The sequence below is a fragment of the Hordeum vulgare genome, chromosome 4H, assembly GCF_904849725.1.
Source record: "Hordeum vulgare subsp. vulgare chromosome 4H, MorexV3_pseudomolecules_assembly, whole genome shotgun sequence".
NCBI lineage: Eukaryota > Viridiplantae > Streptophyta > Magnoliopsida > Poales > Poaceae > Hordeum > Hordeum vulgare.
The window spans coordinates 544,386,207-544,406,209 of record NC_058521.1 but is presented as its reverse complement, the minus strand read 5'-3'; the positions used below and the strand labels follow the sequence as shown (position 1 = coordinate 544,406,209).

At 47.4% G+C, this 20,003-nt stretch overlaps 1 pseudogene; it reads left to right on the top strand.

Annotated features, from left to right (window-relative positions):
• The first annotated feature begins 18,691 nt into the window (after positions 1 to 18,691).
• Positions 18,692 to 20,003, top strand: LOC123450724 (annotated as a pseudogene).

Below are 20,003 nucleotides of genomic sequence, written 5' to 3'. Positions count from 1 at the left end.
AAATCTTTACATGACTGAAAGACAGCCTAGAAGAACCGAAAAGAAGATCAAACGAAAGCCTCTTCAGCTGCGGTGGATGTGGCGTTGAAGATCGTCCCATTCTGCAAGCTAATTCTATTGATTACATGCTCTCGTCGGTGGTTAGAGAGTTCGTGCATAGGGTCTTTGCTAGACTTGCAGCGTCATTTATTTTACATCTTCATCGTGCTGGTCGCTGTCGTCTTTGTCATCACCGGGCATCGACCGGCACCATGCGCTGCATTCTGAAACTATGGTGCGGAACTATGCCCGGCTGAAGCCCAAGCAGGCAATGCACAAACGGGAGGACAAGGGACAATTGTGTATAACAAATTAAGTTTCGGAACCATTGCAACAAGAATCAGAGTGGCGCAGCGGAAGCGTGGTGGGCCCATAACCCACAGGTCCCAAGATCGAAACCTGGCTCTGATAATTTTTCAAAAATTTACATTTTTCCCTTTTTTTTCCCTGAGTTCCTTCCTGCTCCAAGATTCGTGCACGCCTTTTGGGCGGAAGCGACGCGCACAGAACCAAACGCTCCCGCAAAACCCGCGGAGCCAGTCGCCGCCTCCCGAGTACGATCGAGCCCGTCCTCGCCCGCCTATATCCGAGTAGGATCGAAGCATGCTTCTAGTCTGGCTGTTGCGGCTACGTGGATTTGGGTATGCGCTGCTTTAAGTAGCTACATGAGGAGATTCGTCTGATTCAGCCAGCTAGTATATTTGGAATTGTTGTTCTGTTGTAGTTGTTTCAAAGTGAGCTGATGTGGCTAGAAGTTTACACCTGCATTGATTGGACCATTGTCGACTTATAAGATAATAAACAGTAATTGCTCTGTAGAAACAGTTGCATTAACTAAGGTTATATTTTATTTTAATTGTTCCGTGGAGGAACCCGTTGAAGATGGCTCACTTAGAAAGAATAACTTGCTCATGTATATCATGTTCTAAATATATAATGAGCATTTCGTTTTGTATAGGCACATCCGTCGGCCCCAACTTGGAACGACGTTTGAGGCCATCAAGCTTCTAGAGCCTGCTCATGTTGACAAGATATGACGTAAATGCAACATTGATGATGGTCTTGTTGTTCCAGAGGTATGTCGTGCCTTCCTGAATGTTCTTAATTTCTCATGCCTATAGTGGTTAATTATTGACAATTGAATGTTAGGTTTTGAAACGATCTCCTGCTGATAAATTTGGGATCGAAAAGAGGTGGTATTATTGAGTGTTTCAATGGAGAACACATTTCTAATACTGTTGAGGTGAGTGCACTAGATATTTGTAGGTTTTACATGAAGTGGAAATAACTTACATTTGCGTGACATTGGGTTACTTCATGCTCTTGATTCTGTGTTTTTTTCCTGAAATTATAGTTGGAGAATATGTTGATGAGCATATGCAAGGGCCTTCCACACAATCAAAATTACCTTACAACGCGTTTGGATGTTTGCATTGAGAGTCTTGGCATTGCATTGGGTTGAATACCAATATCACAGTATATTGGTATTGAGATTGAATGCCAATATTTCTGTTTGGATGTTTAGGTATCTGGAACACGATTTGATATTGAGGTTGAATGCCAAATTCTGTTTGGGTGGTCAAACAAACAAATTAGGTCGAATGAGACTTTGCCAAGAGGAGACAAGGGAGATGGGAGAAGGCCAGCGCTGGATTTCGCGATGGAGGCTGGGCGGAAGGGTGCGCCGACCGCTGGATCTCAGGGGGGAGGCGGTGCGGGAGGGTGGAGGGCCGTCGGCCACCGGATCTTGTGTTGGAGGCAGGACGGGAGGGAGGGCCGTCGACCGTCGGATCTCGGGCTAGAGGCGGGGCGGGAGGGAGGGCCTCCGACCGCCGGATCTCGCGCCGGAGCTCGGGGTAGAGGGACGCCAGCCACCGAAGCCCGTGTGGACGCTACCAAGCACAAGCGAGAGATCTTCTGTTTTGAGCGGATAGGATGCTCATTTTCAATACCTAGCGATGTCGAGCTCACACCCTCCGAATTGGGCGAGGGACTTTTTGCGTTAGAGATGGGCCGCTCGATATTGAGCCCGGTTGCCATAGTTGAATGCCAAAGTCACCCAAACGATGGTATTCAAGACATTCGGCCCACATGAATGTCAATGCCCAATACCATGGCTGAATGTAAACATCCAAACACACCGTTAATGAAGTTTGTGTTTCTGTATGTTCAGTTCTCGATTGATCCCTCATCTTATTAGCAAAATGCTAGCGTAAACAAATGTAGTATGTTGACCCCATAGGTTAGGGTGTTTCACACGCTCAAAAAACGACGTAGGATTGGAGAGTTGATTGTAACTGTATCAGATCTTGGAGAAGTGAAACGGGAAGATACTTGTTGCCACCTCCGTCATCATCACACGTTGAACATCAAAAAACAAGTTGAGAGTTGTGCCTCTTACGCCTCCACCCCTCATGCGCCGCGGGCCACTCCGGCCGCGGCGGACACCAATCTCCGGTGTTGCTAGGCGAGCAGCTCAACGCATCCGCGGCCTTGCCATTTTCCGCTCCCGCTCTGTGCGCTTACTTGGGTATGCGCGCTCCAGCTCGCGGGACATTGGAGGATGGGGCAAGCCGGCCTTTGTCCCGGATTTTGCTAGATTGAGTAGTATGTCGGAGGTGTCGGACCCTCTGTGCCCCCCTTGCTCGTGTGTGGCCCTCTCCGGCTCCCGCCGCGAATCCTGCTTCGGGAGAGTGCTCCCACTCCGCGCGTTCCTTCTCCACCCCAGTCCCTTCGCAGGATCACCTCTTGGGGAAGCAACACCTTAAGTCCATCGTCGTTCGCCCCTCATGCGGTCCGAGCCGGTCTCCTTCAGGTAATGGCGATGGATGGACAGAAGTCGAGTCCCGCAACTATCACCGTGCCAGCTGGCGCATTCATGTCGATTCTAACCAGGCTTCGTGGCTTTTCCGAGGCTACCTGTCCTCCTTCAATGTGGACGCCGGCTGGGAGGCCTTCTTAAGGCGCTTTCGGAGTCTCTGCTTTCACTACTGACATTCTCCTGCTTAAGTGTTTTGGTGATGATGACAACTAACTATGTTATCTAACCGGGTGTCAAGTATGCAAGTATCATTTGTTAGACACAAGATGGTCATGTATTCCCTCCAAACGGAAAAGATCAAAGACGTGTTCCCTACGTGTTTATTCTCTTTAGTCATAGGGATCCCATACTATTTAGAGGGAATCCACATTGGAAGTCTATGGGTGAATCAATTCTTCTCACACACTGTTGCACCCATCGTGTTCCTTCGCATCATTGAGAGAGAAGCCCCTATTTTAATAACTGACAGGTTGTACCACTGCTATGGGTGGTTGTACTGGCCCTGCACTGGTCCACAACCGGCCACGGCTATGTTTCACTACGGTTGTTGGGCGGTGGTGGTCCGCTTGTATCGCTATATTAATTATTGTCGGTACTACTGGTGTTCAAAGTTGTTGTATCGCTGGGACATAGCCACGCCCAGCGGCCATGGTTGGTGACACCTTTGGGCCAACATTCTCGAACAAAACATATTCAAGTGCGACATCATTTCATTCGTGATCATGTTGGTAAAGGAGATATAGATCTTAAGCATGTTTGTACCGACAAGCAATTAGCTGATATATTTACCAAACAATTTGATGAGAAAGTATTTTTTTCATTTGAGGAGTGAGTTGAACATCATTGATGCTTCAAACTTGAGCTAGACTCACTCGGATGCATGCAAGGGCATGAGCTTGATTGTCCATTTCATGATGCTATTGATTTGACACTGTCTTATATCTTTGAAAGTTATGCCCCCTTGTATTGCATCTAACCTTTTGTAGGTACTTGGAAGAAATACACTTCACAAGATTGCCATCAGCTCACATCAAAAGCAATCTTGACATAGCCAAGTATCAACAACCCCTTCTCCGGAGATGAAGGAAGAAGAAAACAAAATCATATCCTTGACAATCATATGATGATGAAATTCACTCATGTCATTTGGATATATTATATTCTTCCTTGCATGACTAACCATTGTGGGTGAAAAGTGAACTAAAATGACAAGGATAGCTCCCAACTCAAGATGATCTTCATCAACGTTGAGCATCCACGACAAGTTCACCTACATGTCACACCATCAATATCATTCGAATGTATGTATTCATATCCTTGGTAAAGCTTTGCACCAAGTCATGAGGTAAAGCAACTCAAGTGATATGAAGACATTAAAAAACTTAATCGAAAAATGGTAACCTCATTTTGCGCTTAACGATGAGTATGACCTATGATCAAGCATTCTTGCTTGACTCCTCAAGTCAAATACTCTAATATAGGTGCCCTAGTCACCGCCCCACATCTAGATGGTGATTCTTGTATGGTTCACATTTTTTATTGCATGCTTTCTTGGAACCATTCAACTCTCATCTATATGTATGTAAATTTTCAAAAAAAAATGTGTTGTTTTCTCTTATTTCCTTTTAACCTTTGGATACTTACTTTTTCAAAGTTTGTGGATATTTTCTATCAATTTTCAATTAAGGAGTTTATTTTTCAATGCAAGTCGGTTTCACTCATGTGGGAAACTCGGTCCAACCGATTTCTCCCAAAGGCCTGCTATCATTCTTGGTTCTACCGAACCATATTGCCTCGGTGACTCCGAAATTTACATCTACCTAAGATCTTAAGATATTTTCTCGACTTTTGCCTTAGGGGGAGAAATATTATCAATGATCCCAAGTTTCATTACCTTCTAAGATCTTATTGAACATTTTAGGAAACAAAATTAGTTTTAGCATAACTTTCAAGGGGGAGAAAACCTCAGTGATCTCATACAATATAAAAGGGAGACTCATCTAGGATCCCTAACATAGGGGGGTATAGTTCAAGGAACTCTTATCTATTCTTAAGGGGGGAGTCAAATTCAAGGAATGCTTATCAAAGAGAGAAGAATCGAGGATCCTTTTCTCTCAATGATCCCTTACCCTCTGACCTTTTTGGTAATTAATGCCAAAGGAGGAGAAATATCAAAGCTTCCAATAAGCTTACATAAAGGGGGATAATATCAAAAGGGGGAGATATATGTTCCTAAGGGAACATGTGCCTAAGGGGAGATCTAGCTAAGGGGAGATGTATCAAACCTTACATATTCAGGGGGAGCAACACCATTAAGGGAGAGTTATAAAATTGTTCTATTGCTATTTTTGGATTGAACTTTGTCTCACCCTACCTACTTCCAGTATCTACATGCTATGGTTCAGGGGGAGAGGAAATTCTTACATATTCATCCTTAGGGGAGAAAGTTCTAAATTCTCTTGGAGACATAGCTACCATCAAATCCTATTTTCAATACGTTCTCCATATCTTGGTACTTTTGAAGCTCTTTGCATCTGTACAATAGAGTACTCTTGTGTTATCTAACATTTATTTTCCCAAGTGTACTCCTACTGCTAAGACGCTCAAGAACCTCAAGGTAAGTATATGCATCATATCCTTATTCATGATGATCTCTTGTCTCTTCCACATATTGTTTGCAAGAGTGAGTCATGAACATTTAAGTTCTACATTCACATATGTTTGATGCATATAGCCAAGATCTATATGACTTGTCTTGTCATTTCTACCATGTGTGTTCCCTTGGAGTCCAAAGCAACTATCTTTTAAAAAGGGATTGCACACATTTAGGGGGAGCTTGTACTAGTCATATTCCTTTCAAAGTTGTCATATTCTAATGCCTATCTTTATTTTAAGCTTTGATTGTATGTTGTCATTGATTACCAAAAAGGGGGAGATTGAAAGCACATATGCTCCCTTGGTGGTTTTGATAATTCATGACAACATACATTGTCTCTTGGACTAACACTTTTACCTAGTATATTTCAGGTATAGTCCATAGAGAGCCTTGGCTATAGGATTGTGTGGAGAAACCCCTTGATGAAGGAAGGAATAGGATTGGCTCAAGCTTCAAGCAAGAAGACTCTTCATTTTACACTTTGTGAAAAATCACTTTGAGTCCATAAGAAAGCCAATACTATTAAAAGGGGATGAGGTATTATGATGAATTGGTTGCTTAAGTTCTTAGAGATAGCCACCAAAAGTATTCAAACATTCTCCCACAAAATATCTCTGTCCAAACCCAAACCAGCAAAATCGGTGCCACCAACAATTTTCATTCGGCCCTACCGATTTTACACTTAGACAAATCCTATGCCAAATCCACCATCTCGGTACAACCAACATTCCTATCGGCGCCACCGAGATTGCGTGACCAACTTTCTGTTTAGTGGATTTCAGAAATCGGAATTTCCTAGTTTGGAATCTGTCTCACCGAGATTTGGAAACCAGTCTAGGTCATCGTATCGGTACCACTGAGATTCCTATATTGGTCTCACCGAGAATTCAAAAATTGCCACGTTTAGTGCAACTCGGTACCACCGAGATTCATTTCGGTGTCACCGAGTTGGGAAATAATGTTGTAACGGTTGGATTCTAGGAGATGCCTATATATACCCTCCACCTACCTCTCATTCATAGAGGAAGAACTCATAACACACTTACACTTGCCAGATCCATTTTTCTGAGAGAGAGACACCTACTCATGTGTTGAGGTCAAGAGGTTCCATTCCAACCATTTGAACCTTGATTTCAAGCCTCCCCAAGTTGCTTTCCATAAGATCAATCTCTCCTACCCGTGCCCAAATCTAAGAGAAAGTGATTGAGTGTTGAGGAGAGACTATCTCTTCAAGCACACGAGCAAGGAGTCCATCATTCTACCACATCTATTAACTTTTGGAGGGTGGTCCCTCCTAGATTGGTTAGGTGTCGCTTGGGATCCTCCAACTTCGTGTTGTGGAGTTGAACCAAGATGTTTGTAAGGGCAAGGAGATTGGCTACTTCGTGAAGATCTACCGCGAGTGAGGCTACTCCTGTGTGGACGGAAGACGTGGTGGAATAGACAAGGCCGCTTCTTCATGGACCCTTGTGGGTGGAGACCTCCGTGGACTCTCACAGTCATTACCCTCCATGGGTTGAAGTCTCCACTCTCCACTAACATGAACGTACAATAGCGTCACCTATCGGAACCGTGCCAAAAATCGTCGTGTCAACTTCTCTGCGTTTGATCTTCCTAAACTCTACTGCTTAGTACATGTGCAAATTATTAACTTTCCGCTCACATATTTTTTGACTATCATGTGTAGGATGCACTAGACTTGTTAGAATCGCTAAAATTTGCCAACCATTAAATTTTCAAAAGGCTAGGATTTTAATTTATGCAAGTAGTCTATTCACCCCTCCTCTAGACACCTCTTCTATCGATCTCACACTTCTATATATTTCAGCAAAGGGGTGTCGGAGGGCATCCGTAATGAGGTGAAGGTTATCTTAAACGTCTCCAATGAAACTTTGAATGAGAAATATTTGGGCATGCCTTCAGATATTGGAAGCAGTAAGCATGGGGCTTTCAAATATCTTAAAGATCACGTGTGGAGTAAGGTTCAGGAATGGATCAAAAACACAATGTCTTATGCTGGGAAGGACGTTCTTGTCAAATCTGTTGCCTAGGCAGTCCCAATTCACTCCATGTCTTGTTTCAAGCTTCTAAGAGGTTTATGCGAACATCTAAATAAGCTGATTCAAAAATTCTGGTGGGGCACCAAAGACGGTAAACGTAAGCCACATTGGGTGTCCTGGAAGACCATGACCCAACCAAAGGGTATGGGTGAACTGGGTTTCAAGGATTTCAAGTTGTTTAACTTAATAATGCTTGCAAGACACGCCTGGTGCCTTTTATAGAAACCTGACAGACTAAGTCCTCGAATGCTGAAAATCTACCCCAACGAATCAATATTGGAAGCCTCTCTGGGAAGCCACCCAAGTCAGATTTGGAGAGCCATCTTGGAAGGGTGAGACGTACTCAAGCAGGACCTGATCAGGCGTATTGGTAACGGCCAGAGCACAAATGTTTGGAATGAAAACTGGCTTCCGAGAAACGAGATGATGCGACCCTACGGTTGCGTTTCGAACAATCCGCCGTTTCTCGTCCCAGAGTTAATTGATTCCACTTCGGCAAGGTGGAACAAGCATCTAGTTGAGGCTACCTTCGTGCTGATAGACGCACGAGTTATGTTATGAACTCCGCTTTACACAAGGAATATGGACGATTTCTGCAGTTGGTCGCAAGAGAAGAACGGTATTTTCTCGGTTAAATCTTCTTATCGGATGTTGGTCCAAACAAGGCAAAGGAGAGAAGCATGGCTTGAGAATAGATCGGGTTCCCCCAGTTTGATCCGGGAGGAAGGAGCATGGAATATGCTATGGAAGATGCAAGTACTAGCAAAGATTCGAATGTTCTTGTGGTGTCTCTCAAAGCACTCACTCCCAACAAAGGACGTCAGGGCACATCGACATATGGCAGATTCTAGTTAATGTGGATTGTGTGGCCTGCTAGACTCCTGATACGTCTCCAACGTATCTATAATTTTTATTGTTCCATGTTATTATATTCTTTGTTTTGGATGTTTTATATGCATTAATATGTTGTTTTCTATTTTTTTGGGACTAACATATTAATCTAGAGGCTAGCGACAGTTTCTGTTTTTTCCACGTTTTTGAATATTGCAGATAAGGAATATTAAATGGAGTCCAAACGGAACAAAAACTCCGGAAAGATTTTTCTTGGACCAGAAGACACCTAGGAGACTTGGAGTAGGGGGCACGGCATGCAGGGAGGCCACAAGGCTGGATGGCGCGCGCTGGGGGTGGCCGCGCCCCTGGCTTGTGGGCCCCCTACAGGTCTCCTAACCCTATTTTTGTCCTATAAATTCCCAAATATTCACGTACCACCAAAAAGAGCCACGAAAATACTTTTACGCCGTCGGGAGCCTCTTTTCTCGAGAGATCCAATCTCGGAGCCTTTTGCAGTAGTATGTCAGGGAGGGAATTGATCATGGAGGGCATCTACATCAACTCCATTGCCCCTCCGATGATGTGTGAGTAGTTCACCATAGACCTACAGGTCCATATCTAGTAGCTAGATGGCTTCTTCTCTCTCTTTGATCTTCAATACCATGTTCTTCATGATCTTCATGGAGATCTATCCGATGTAATACTCTTGTGCGGTGCGTTTGTTGAGGTCTGATGAATTGTGAGTTTATGTTCAGATTATCTATGAATATTATTTGAATCTCTTCTGAATTCTTATATGCATGATTTCATATCTTTGCAAGTCTCTTCGAATTATTGGTTCGGTTTGGCCAACTAGATTGGTAATTCTTGCAATGGGAGAAGTGCTTAGTTTTGGGTTCAATCTTGCGGTGTCCTCACCCAGTGACAAAGTAGGGGTAGCGAGACACGTATTGTATTGTTGCCATCAAGGATAAAAAGATGGGGTTTTAATCATATTGCTTGAGTTTAACCCTCTACAGCACGTCATCTTACTTAATGTGGTACTCTGTTCTTCATGAACTTAATACTCTAGATGCAGACAGGAGTCGGTCGACGTGTGGAGTAATAGTAGTAGATGCAGAATCGTTTCGGTCTACTTGATACGGACGTTATGCCTATATGTATAATCATTGCCTTAGATATCTTCATAATTATTTGCTTTTCTATCAATTGCTCGACAGTAATTTGTTCACCCACCGTATTATTTTCCTTTATGAGAGAAGCCTCTAGTGAAACCTATGGCCCCCGGGTCTATTTTCCATCTTATTTTTTCAGATCTATAAACCAAAAATACCCAATTTATTTACTTTTGTTTCAGCAATCTTTTATATCTATCTCTGTAAGATCTCATCCTTGCAAATAACTCTGAATGGATTGATAACCTCTTTATAGCGTTGGGTGCAAGTGTTTGATTATTTATGTAGGTACTACTATTGGGGCCTTGCTTGTTCCTCCTACTAGATTGATACCTTGGTTCTCAACAAACTGAGGGAAATACTTATCTACTTCACTGCATCACCCTTTCCTCTTCAAGGGAAAACCAACGCAAGCTCAAGAGGTAGTAACTCCTAGAGGCATTCACTATTGGAATGTACTATGTCGAGGTGCACTTGGGCGCTGGCTGACGACGAACTTGTTCAAGCAGCAGCATCAACAACTGAACCACATGCAAAATAGTGGCTCTTCTCTCTCATGGAATCATTATCGCACGCTCAGTATGTGAAGATGACCATCACGTTCTGGGCGATATGGACGACACGTCGGAAAGCAACACATGAGGTGATTTTCCAAAGTCCGAAAGCAATTCATTTCTTCATCGACAGGTACATCGAAGAATTAGCAATGACAAGGGAGATCGAGCCATCGCCTCCACAGAAAAATGGGACGGCTCCAGCTACGACAATTCAGAGGCCGAAGGCTCCTCCAAACGGCTTTGTGGACATACACGTCAATGTGGGATGCAAAAAGGGCCTTGGGGGAACTGCCACAGCGGTGTGTCGAGACTCCAATGATGTGTACTTAGGCAGCTATGCATTGGTGATTGGTCGGATTGATGACCCAACCACTCTGGAAACAATAGCATGCAGGGAAGCTCTCTCATTGGCGCATGATCTTCACATACAACAACAGTTTGTTGTGTCTTCACATGCCAAGGAGGAGATCTTAGCCATCCAAAAAGGAGATCAAGGAACCAATGGGGCTATTGTTAGCGAAGTTAGATTGTTACAGTCTTCTTTTAACAGTAGTTTTATTTTTGAAGGTCCTGCTGTTAATTCTGAGGCACATAGTCTAGCTAAGTTTTTGCTTTTTTTGGGTTTGGAAAGGCATGTTGGTTTCGGCCTATCACTGGACCAGAATTGTATCTCGCATTGTGTGGATTTTGGTGAATAAAGTTTAGCTTTCCCCTAAAAAATAAGTAGTTTTTAGGAAAAAAAACTAGAAGAAAAGTGGTAGCTTGGGGTAGTTGTTTACAAAGTGGCAGTGCACCGGAAGTTTTTGGAAAACGTAGAACAGGAACCATGCATGCATGCTTGGAGCGAATGTTTTTGAAACGCAGTCATTAGGACCCGATTCATTAAAAAAATCAAAGAAAATTGTTCGGTTAATTAATGAAAACCAGGAAAAAAAATCATCACATCACGCCTACAAAAACAAGGCATATAGGGCAATGTGACGATTCACACAAGAACACACACACCACCAAAGCAAAAAGCGTTGTCGACGTCATTGTCATCACACCTTCGCAAGGACGACTCCAACTCCATCATCAACGACCACGCGAAGAAGTCCTCACATCAAACAAACATCGAGGCATGCGCTGGCCGATGCCAAATAGTAAGCCACACACGGTGGCGACCACGTAGCTCCGACTCAGTCGGTGAGCATTGCGGGAGAAAAGCGTCGGGCTTGCGCCGAGCCAGCGCGAGAGCCGACGACCCGTCTCGTGTCATCGTCAGCGTAAGGGCCCTCCTCAGCAGCTCCGACTTCACAAAGAAAGGGTGAGGCACGACGACCCCTTGAACATGCCGGAAGAGACCGACTACCAAGAACCATCAGCGAACCTGAAAGCCGCACAAACATACAAACTGCCGGACGGGCACATGCCGACCGCAATGCTGCGAGCGTCCAACCCATGACGCGTGCAAACAGGATTCAAAGCTCTTCAAGGCAAGGCCCCAAATAGGTAAGCGATGATGTCGATGTCGTCGACTGGGCCTTAGGTTTTCAGTCGACGAGCAAATCCGAGGTTGAAGAAGTGTCATGCCCAAGATGCGACCCTATCCTCAATTTGGCACGAGGGCCTTGTCAGGGACAGAAGCGCATCTCGTCGTGTCGCAAGAATGGATATCGTTACAAGTACATGTACTGAAAAGAAGAGATATATAGAATTGGCTTACACTCGCCACAAGCTACATTAGAGTCACATCAGTACATTACATAATCATCAAGAGTAAGAGCAGGGTCCGACTACGGACGAAAACAAATGACAAAAGAAGAACGACGTCCATCCTTGCTATCCCAGGCTGCCGGCCTGGAACCCATCCTAGATCGATGAAGAGGAAGAAGAAGAAGCAACTCCAAATGAACAATCAACGCGCTCGCATCAAGTAACCTTTACATGTACCTGCAACTGGTGTTGTAGTAATCTGTGAGCCACAGGGGACTCAGCAATCTCATTTCCAAAGGTATCAAGACTAGCAAAGCTTAATGGGTGAGGTATGGTTAAGTGGTGAGGTTGCGGCAGCGGCTAAGCATATATTTGGTGGCTAACTTGCGAGTACAAGAAATAAGAGGGGGAAGATCTACACATAACGAACGTGAGGTACTGATGACCATGTCCTCGATCGGAGAAGGAACTCACGAAAGAGACAGTCACGGTTACGCACACAGTTGGAAAGTTTTAATTAAGTTACTTCAAGTTATCTAGAACCAGTGTTAAACAAAGCTTCCACGTTGCCACATAACCGCGGGCATGGCTTTCCAAAAGATTTAACCCTGAAGGGGTGCTCCAACTAGTCCATCACAAATTACCACAAGCCGCATAGAAATCCTCAATCACGAAGCTCGCGATCTCGTCGGATTCCCTAGTGGAAAACCTCAACTCTGAGATTACCCAAAGCATCACCGGAATCCCGATGCACAAGATATTTCGTCAAAGGTAAAACTAATCCAGCAAGGCCGCCCGACGTGTCGACGATCCCGATAGGACTCGCGTACCTCATTCTCAGGACACGACGGATGTGCTAGACGTTGGGATCGCTAAACCTCTGGGTGACCAGAGGGGCGCCGGACATTGCTCAGGTGGGACCAACACTCATGAGGAGCACTGGCCCGGGGGTTGATTAAATTACTCTGCGGGTGCCGGCGGGTCCCTATGCATTATTATTAGGTTATTAGGCAAATGTAGTACCAAAGTTGGGCCTTGCCAGACCAGCTTTAATCTAAAACGAATTATCAAGGGGGTCCCCATAACAACCCCGATCGTGTTAGGAGCGCTCAATTATGGAACATAACACCGGTAGCCGAAACTAAGGGGGCAAAGGTGGAACAAAACACCAGGCTAGAAAGGCCGAGCCTTCCACCTTTTACCAAGTATATAGGTGCATTAAATTAAATAGCAATTAATATGGTGATATGACAAGGAACCGATGTTATCACATGGAAGCAACTGCACCTGCAACTAGCAACGCTAACAACATGGTTAAGCAAGCAGTAACATAGCCAATCAGTGGTTTGCTAGGTCGAACAGGTTGAAGGTTATCATGGCATTGTTGAGAGACTGATATTTAACATGTGGTAGGCATCGAGACATAAACGATAGAAGCAATAAAACTAGCATGACAATGATAGTAATGGTATCTGGGGAAATGGTCATCTTGCCTGAGATCCCGCTTGGAAGAAGAATGCCTCCGTGAAGCAGACGAACCAACGTAGTCGAACGGGTCCTCACAATCCGGCACGCTGCGGAACTCTATCGAGACGAAGCAAACCGAAAACAAAAATCAACACACGAAATTCACCACACGATGCAACAACACAAATGATGCATGAGCAGTTGAATACATGCAAGTCATGGCATGGCAAATCACACAAACAAACACTACACATTAAGTGAAGTTCAATATGCAACGAGTTGCATATTGACGAAACTCCACATATGAATTATTTAGTTCACTTCCGGTTATTTACACGGCAATATTAATGTTGTCATACATGCAAGATTTTGAGCGGAAATTAAACTACCTATCTAGACATTTTAAATGAGGTCGGAAATGACATATAGCATCTCCGGGACGACCTCACATGTTAATTTACAATTCTGTCCAGATCTAAATTAACACATTTAATTAGTTGTTAAACAGAAAAACAAATAGGTTCATGTGATTCTACGTGTCATTACAAGCAATTTACACATAGAGAACATCTCCAGCGGAACTACGAATCAAAAGATACAAGCACCGCAAGATATGATGACATGAATGCAATATGTGTGCAAAGGCGGTCACGAGAACTTCAAAACATACAACCAGCAAGAGAAAATGAAACTATACGAGATTCTAAGCAAGTTTCATGTAGGACACGATCAAATCGGAGCTACGGTTCAACAACTACGAGCAAAACAAGAAATCAATACAATCTGCCAAAATCAGCCACATAACATTTTCTACACCCCACAACTACGAACTACACAACTCAAATATAAACAACCAAGGCATGACAAGAAAGAGGTTAAGAAACACTACTACAAACAACTAACAACAACTAGCATGGCATCATGGATCACTAGGGAAAAGAAGTCACAAAATGACATCACACACACTATTTCAGACTTAGTGAAAATTACACCCCATGAAAGTGCAGTTTTCGGTCTGAAGCTCTATTGATAGCAGCAAAACCTATAGCTACAGGACTCCAAATGGCATGAAAATTCACAGCATGCTAGAGAAACACAAGGGCTACAACTAAATCCATTGGACCAACCTCAAAAGAGCTACAGATCACAAGATACAAGCAAGACAAGACAGCAACAAAATATAACAGATTCCAGACTTAGAAATATTTCAGCTCCTCCAAATCAGCACTATTTCTAGCAACTTGAGGGCAATCAAACCACACCTAAACATGTATTTTTATTGCAACCAAAAATATCAGGGGCTAGTCTAACACCCAAGAACAACTCCCTAGTTGACAACTCCATCAAACGAAGCACAAAATAAATCCAAACGAAATAAACAAAAGGGCATCACGGCAAAATATCGCGCGAACTAACTTACTCGAAATCTAAAACTAATTGCACAGGAAAATCCGATGGATTTTTCTACCCCGAAAACATATAAAATATGTGGGGTTGCACAACAAAAATAATGCCACACGTAAATGCGAGATAATGGCCTAGACACGGAAAATAATCTAGCGCCAATCCCTACGCGCAAAAATACAAATGACCGCTCTAAAATACATGGAAAAATGGTTTCTAAAACATAGACATTTATACTACGGCATCCGAGCAATTCGAACACGCGCGGAAAATTATTACGGGACGAAACCTATAGAAACAACACGCTAACCTATGCATACGACACGTCAAACAACGTCAAACAATTATGCAATTTACAAAAACGGATTCTTCGCAAGAAACTACACGAAAACCATATACAACACACCTCGATCCGACTTACGGTTAAATATCTACGCGCTTTTGAAAATCTAGCCTTTTCTGAAATTAAATAAATCCCCGGTTAATTAGAACATCGCCCACGGGCCGAATCTGACTACTAATGGGCTCAACAGGCACACGCTATATAGCTATGATGCGCACAGAGCGAAGAATAGCTGGGTCTCGGGGCTGCTCACCTTGGGCTCGGCCCAAATTGGTGCGGGGCGAGGTGGCTTGGGCCGCGGAGAGGTGAGGCGGAGGAGCTGGGCCGCAGCTCGCGGCGCTGCAGGCACGGGCGATCTGGGCCGCTGCGGGGCCCAGCCGGCGGTTGGTGGTGGCCTGCGGGAACTCACGTGGGGGGAAAGCGAGGGAGCAGGTCGCTCCAGGAGCTCGACCTCCTGCGTGCGAACATCAATGGCGGCCACCCCATGGGGCTCGAGTGCACGTTAGGGAGAGGGGCGAAGGAGGAACATATCTGAACGGGAACTACCCGATCTATCCATTCCCGTCGACGGCAGCTCCTGGTTCGAGCCATCCAGCGCAGGAGGAGCTCGAACTTCCATGGCCATGTCCTGCCAGAGAGAGAGAGAGAGAGGTCGCCTGGGTGAGGGCAGAAGAGAGAAAACGGGAGGAGGAGGAAGACGAGGGTGGCGCGGCTCTGGCCTGGGGAAGCTCCTGGCGCGCCGAGTCGACGAGGGACGCGGCGGCGGGGCTGACGAGGACCAGCCGGAGGCGCTAGCGGGAGGCACGGAATAGGGAGCCGCGGCAGAGATCTCGGGCCTCAGATGGGCTCGGGCGGGAGGCGGAATTAGGGTTGGCACCGATTTCGAGGCAAAGGGGGAGAGAGGGCTGTCTAAAATATGATGGAGGGGTATTTATAACAAATGGGGGGGCTAGGTTACCCGGAATTCCGTTCTGGATCCAACCGTGCGGTCGGATTCGAACGATTGCGCACGCAGGAACGGGCGAGTGGCTGTGTAGAGGGGGTATCCGGAGACGAGAGGGAGAACGGGCGGCCCGGCAGCGAATTTTAAAACACCGGCAGACGTCCGACGGTAGACCGAATACGGTACCGCTACGGTCGACCGTTCGGGTACCAGACGGTCTCCGATCGCGACGAAATTCGACACGCGGCCTGGCTATAACTAATTACGACCACATGCCAAGTTTCACCCCGATCAGAGAAAGTTTCAACACACTTTTAAAACAGGGTTTTGACGATGCCGCGGGCGCGTGCGAGTGCGGTCGGGCTCAGAACGGACAACGACGAGAACCGGCAACTAACAACGGATGCAAGTTTTGAAAACGGGCGGCAACGGGATGTCGATGCAATGCTGATGATGTGCATGATGCGATGATGATGCGACAAATGAAAATACCCACACAACGAAAACGGAATAAAGGGGGGAATCTTCTGGAACATCGGCATCGGGCTGTCACAAGAAGGATGCGGGGCTCCACGACGACGCCTTCAAGAAGGTTATTCGACGCCCACAGGCACCGTCGCCATCGGTCGGCAAGACCCGATAAGCTTTCGCTCGGAGCAAACCAACACCACTAGCACCCCACGCACATCACCTCCGTTGGCCCACCCACCTCTCGCAGAGCCACCGCATAGGGAGCACTAGAGAGCCACCAAGCTGGACACCTCCCCGTCGGCCAAACACCAACGAGCCACATCCGTCGAGATCTGGAGTCCCACCACCGCAGCGCCACCAGGAGCCACCAAGGCCAGTGCATCGTCGACCCACGCGAGGACGCGCCCATAGAGCAGGGAGGGGGGCGTCCGTCCCTACATGCTGGAGAAGAGGAGCTGGCCTGAAGACCAGAGCCCGCCGATAAAGCTACGACGACTGCCACTCACGAGAGCCCCTTCTCGGAATCCGCCAGGCCGGAGAAGATTGGTTGGGGAAGAGCCCAGCTGGCAGCCGACGGAGCAGCCGACCCGCCTGGATCCGTAGCACCACGAAGAAGGGGATCGAGCCTCCCCCACTCCAAGCCCCCGCGGCCAGTCGAAAGGAATACGACCCCGCAGTCGCCGTCTGCCACCGGGCCTTAGCCCAATGGCCTCCTTCAACGACGGTGAGGGTAGGATGTGGGTCGGGAGGGCGGAGCGACGACACGGCTAGGTTTCCGCCCATGTCGCCTCGGATGAGACGACACGGGGGCTAGTGGTAAGGGAATAGATTTATTCGTCGCCTTTCTTCCTTGGAGCGAATAGTAATCGTGAAGACATTAGAGCAACTCCAGCGACGCGCTAAAAAATGCCACCTTTTGCGCACGCGGACCCGAGTCGGGCGCTCCAGCAGACGCGCTGTAAAGTTGGTTGCACGCATGGAGAAAAACGGCATCCTACGCTAGTTATTTCGGGCGCCCGCTCCAGCGCGCTGAACACCAACCTTTCGCGCGCGCGAGACGTACTGATGCCTCTCCGGTCGCCCCGCCCCGCGTTGTCGCCGGCGAAATCGACCGATGGAACACGCCCGTGACATCCCCCAACCCCTCCCTACACTCGCGGCCCCTCCGCCGCCAGCGGCGGCGCAAACCCTAGCACGGGGTTGAGCTGCGACTTCGCCGCCTGCGCCCCTCCTCCTAGCAGTGGCCTAGCACGCGGCTTGTTCATCACGCCACGGACAACAACGTTGGGTGGCGTCACGCCGCCGCCCGCCGTGAAGCCACGGGCCCCCGTCTCCAAGCGACCGAATGCGAAGGCGGCGACGGTGGAGACAGCACCCCGAAAGAAGAAGGCAACGGACGACGCTACTAGGCGACCGAATAAGAAACTTGCAGGGCGTCCGAGGATGAAGAAGAGGAGGAAGAAGATGAGACATGATTGTTCATGTGCCATTTGTTTGCGTGAAGTTTTATTTGTCATGAACTTGCTTGGGTGATTTTGAACTATGTCATGCAATTGAACTAAGTTATGTGTGCTCAAATGCATTTTTTTTATGTTTGAAAAAATTATACTGTCTTGCAGTTCATGATTCCGGAGACATGCATGTGGCTGCTTCGTGTGCAGCTTTTTGCAGCGACTCCTAGAATGGTTCTGTCGTGTTCTTTTTTACAACGCCGGCTCGAACAGGTGCCATGCCGGGCGGTAAAAAAGACATGTTTGTGGTGTAAAAGTATTTTAGCGTGCCGTGCCGTTAAATGACTCTTGAATTTGCTCTTACACGAGGATGCAAGTTGGGCTGAAAATGATTTAGTGTTGATCTTGATTAGTACAATTGTGACTTTGTGATCATATGAAATGATTTAGTGTTTATACAGAAAAAGGATGATAAGCAAGTTCGTCAAAGGCAAATGATGGCCGCCGGCGTAACGCGCAGGGAAACGAAGCCGAGTTCCAAGCAAAAAACGCGGGCGGCAAGGCAACGAAGCTTCACCGTAACTCGGATTGGATTCCCTACGCATGCCAGCGCAACCGCAACGCGTAGGGAGTACTCAGTTCATCTCAACTTGAATGTTGAATCCGAATCCCACCGTAACTCGGATTGGATTCCCTACGCATGCCTTCGCTAGCTCCTGTTGATAAATACTACGGATCCACGCGCGCATCCCGTTGATCCACGCGGAAGCTCCTCCCTCCCCCTTCTCCGGCGGCCATCTTCGATCTCTGCTTCTTGCTTAGTTCCGCCGCCCTCTCCAGCAACCAAATTAGCAGTTCGTTCGTCGAGCTAGCGCGCGCCATGGCCGCCCGTAAGCGACCTGCTGCCGCCCTCGACGCCTTCCGCGCGACGACGACTCAACATCAACAATCGGCGACGTCCCGGTCCTGCAAGAGGAGCCGCGCCTTCATCGGGTGCACCGACGACTACCAGCAGGTGGAGTGCCTAGGCAAAGGAGGCTTCGGCGTCGTCCTCAGGGTGCGCCACAAAGTCACCAAAAAGGACTTGGCCGTCAAGTTCCTCTCCTCGCCGGACGACACCGAGGAGGGGCCCGACGTCGAAGATCTTCATCGGGAGGCCGGATTCCTCGAGGCATGCCAAGGAAATCCTTACGTCGTCGGCTTCGAGGGCATGGTGCACGACCTGGACGCAGGCGACGTCGGCCTCGCCATGGAGTACGTCGAGGGGTCTAGCCTCGAGTCTTTACTGTGGGACAGGCGCGACGGCCCGCCGCTCCCGGAATCCATGGTGCGCGACTTCATGTGGAAGCTTCTGAACGGAGCCGAAAAGATGCACGACCGCCATGTCGTCCACCGCGACATCAAGCCCGGCAACATCCTCGTCGGGGAAACCGGGGAGCTCGTCAAGATCTGCGACCTTGGGCTCGCCATCTCCATGTCCGACAAGCCACCATACAATCAGGCCGGCACATCATCCTACATGGCGCCCGAGATGATCATGGGGAAGCGGGACTACGACGCGCTCGTGGACTCGTGGTCCATCGGCTGCGTCTTTGCCGAACTGCTCACCGGCGCGACGCTGTTCATGCTCGACGACGAAGATGAGGAGAAAGACCGGACAAAGAATGCCATAAAGCAGCTGGGGAGCATCTTCCGAGTGCTCGGGGTGCCGGACGAGAGGACGTGGCCAGGGTGCACGTCGCTGCCGCTCACCGTCAAGGCGCCGCAGCTGCTACAGGAGGGGCACAAGCACAACCGGCTGCGGGATTTGTTCCCTCAAGAGAAGCTGTCCGAGGAAGGATTTCAGGTGTTGCGAGGGCTCCTCACGTGCAACCCCGACAAGCGACTGACGGCAGCCGCCGCGCTGAAGCGCCCATGGTTCGCTGCTCCTCGTTCAGCCGCCGCCGCCGCTGCCACGGAGGCCGACGCTCTGTCGTTTCCGAAAAGGAAGGCACCAAGGATCAAGTTCATCCCGCCGGCGATGCCAGAAATTCCACTGGCCGTGTGGAACGCAACGCAACGGGTGTAATGAAACCCTCTTGTCGTGA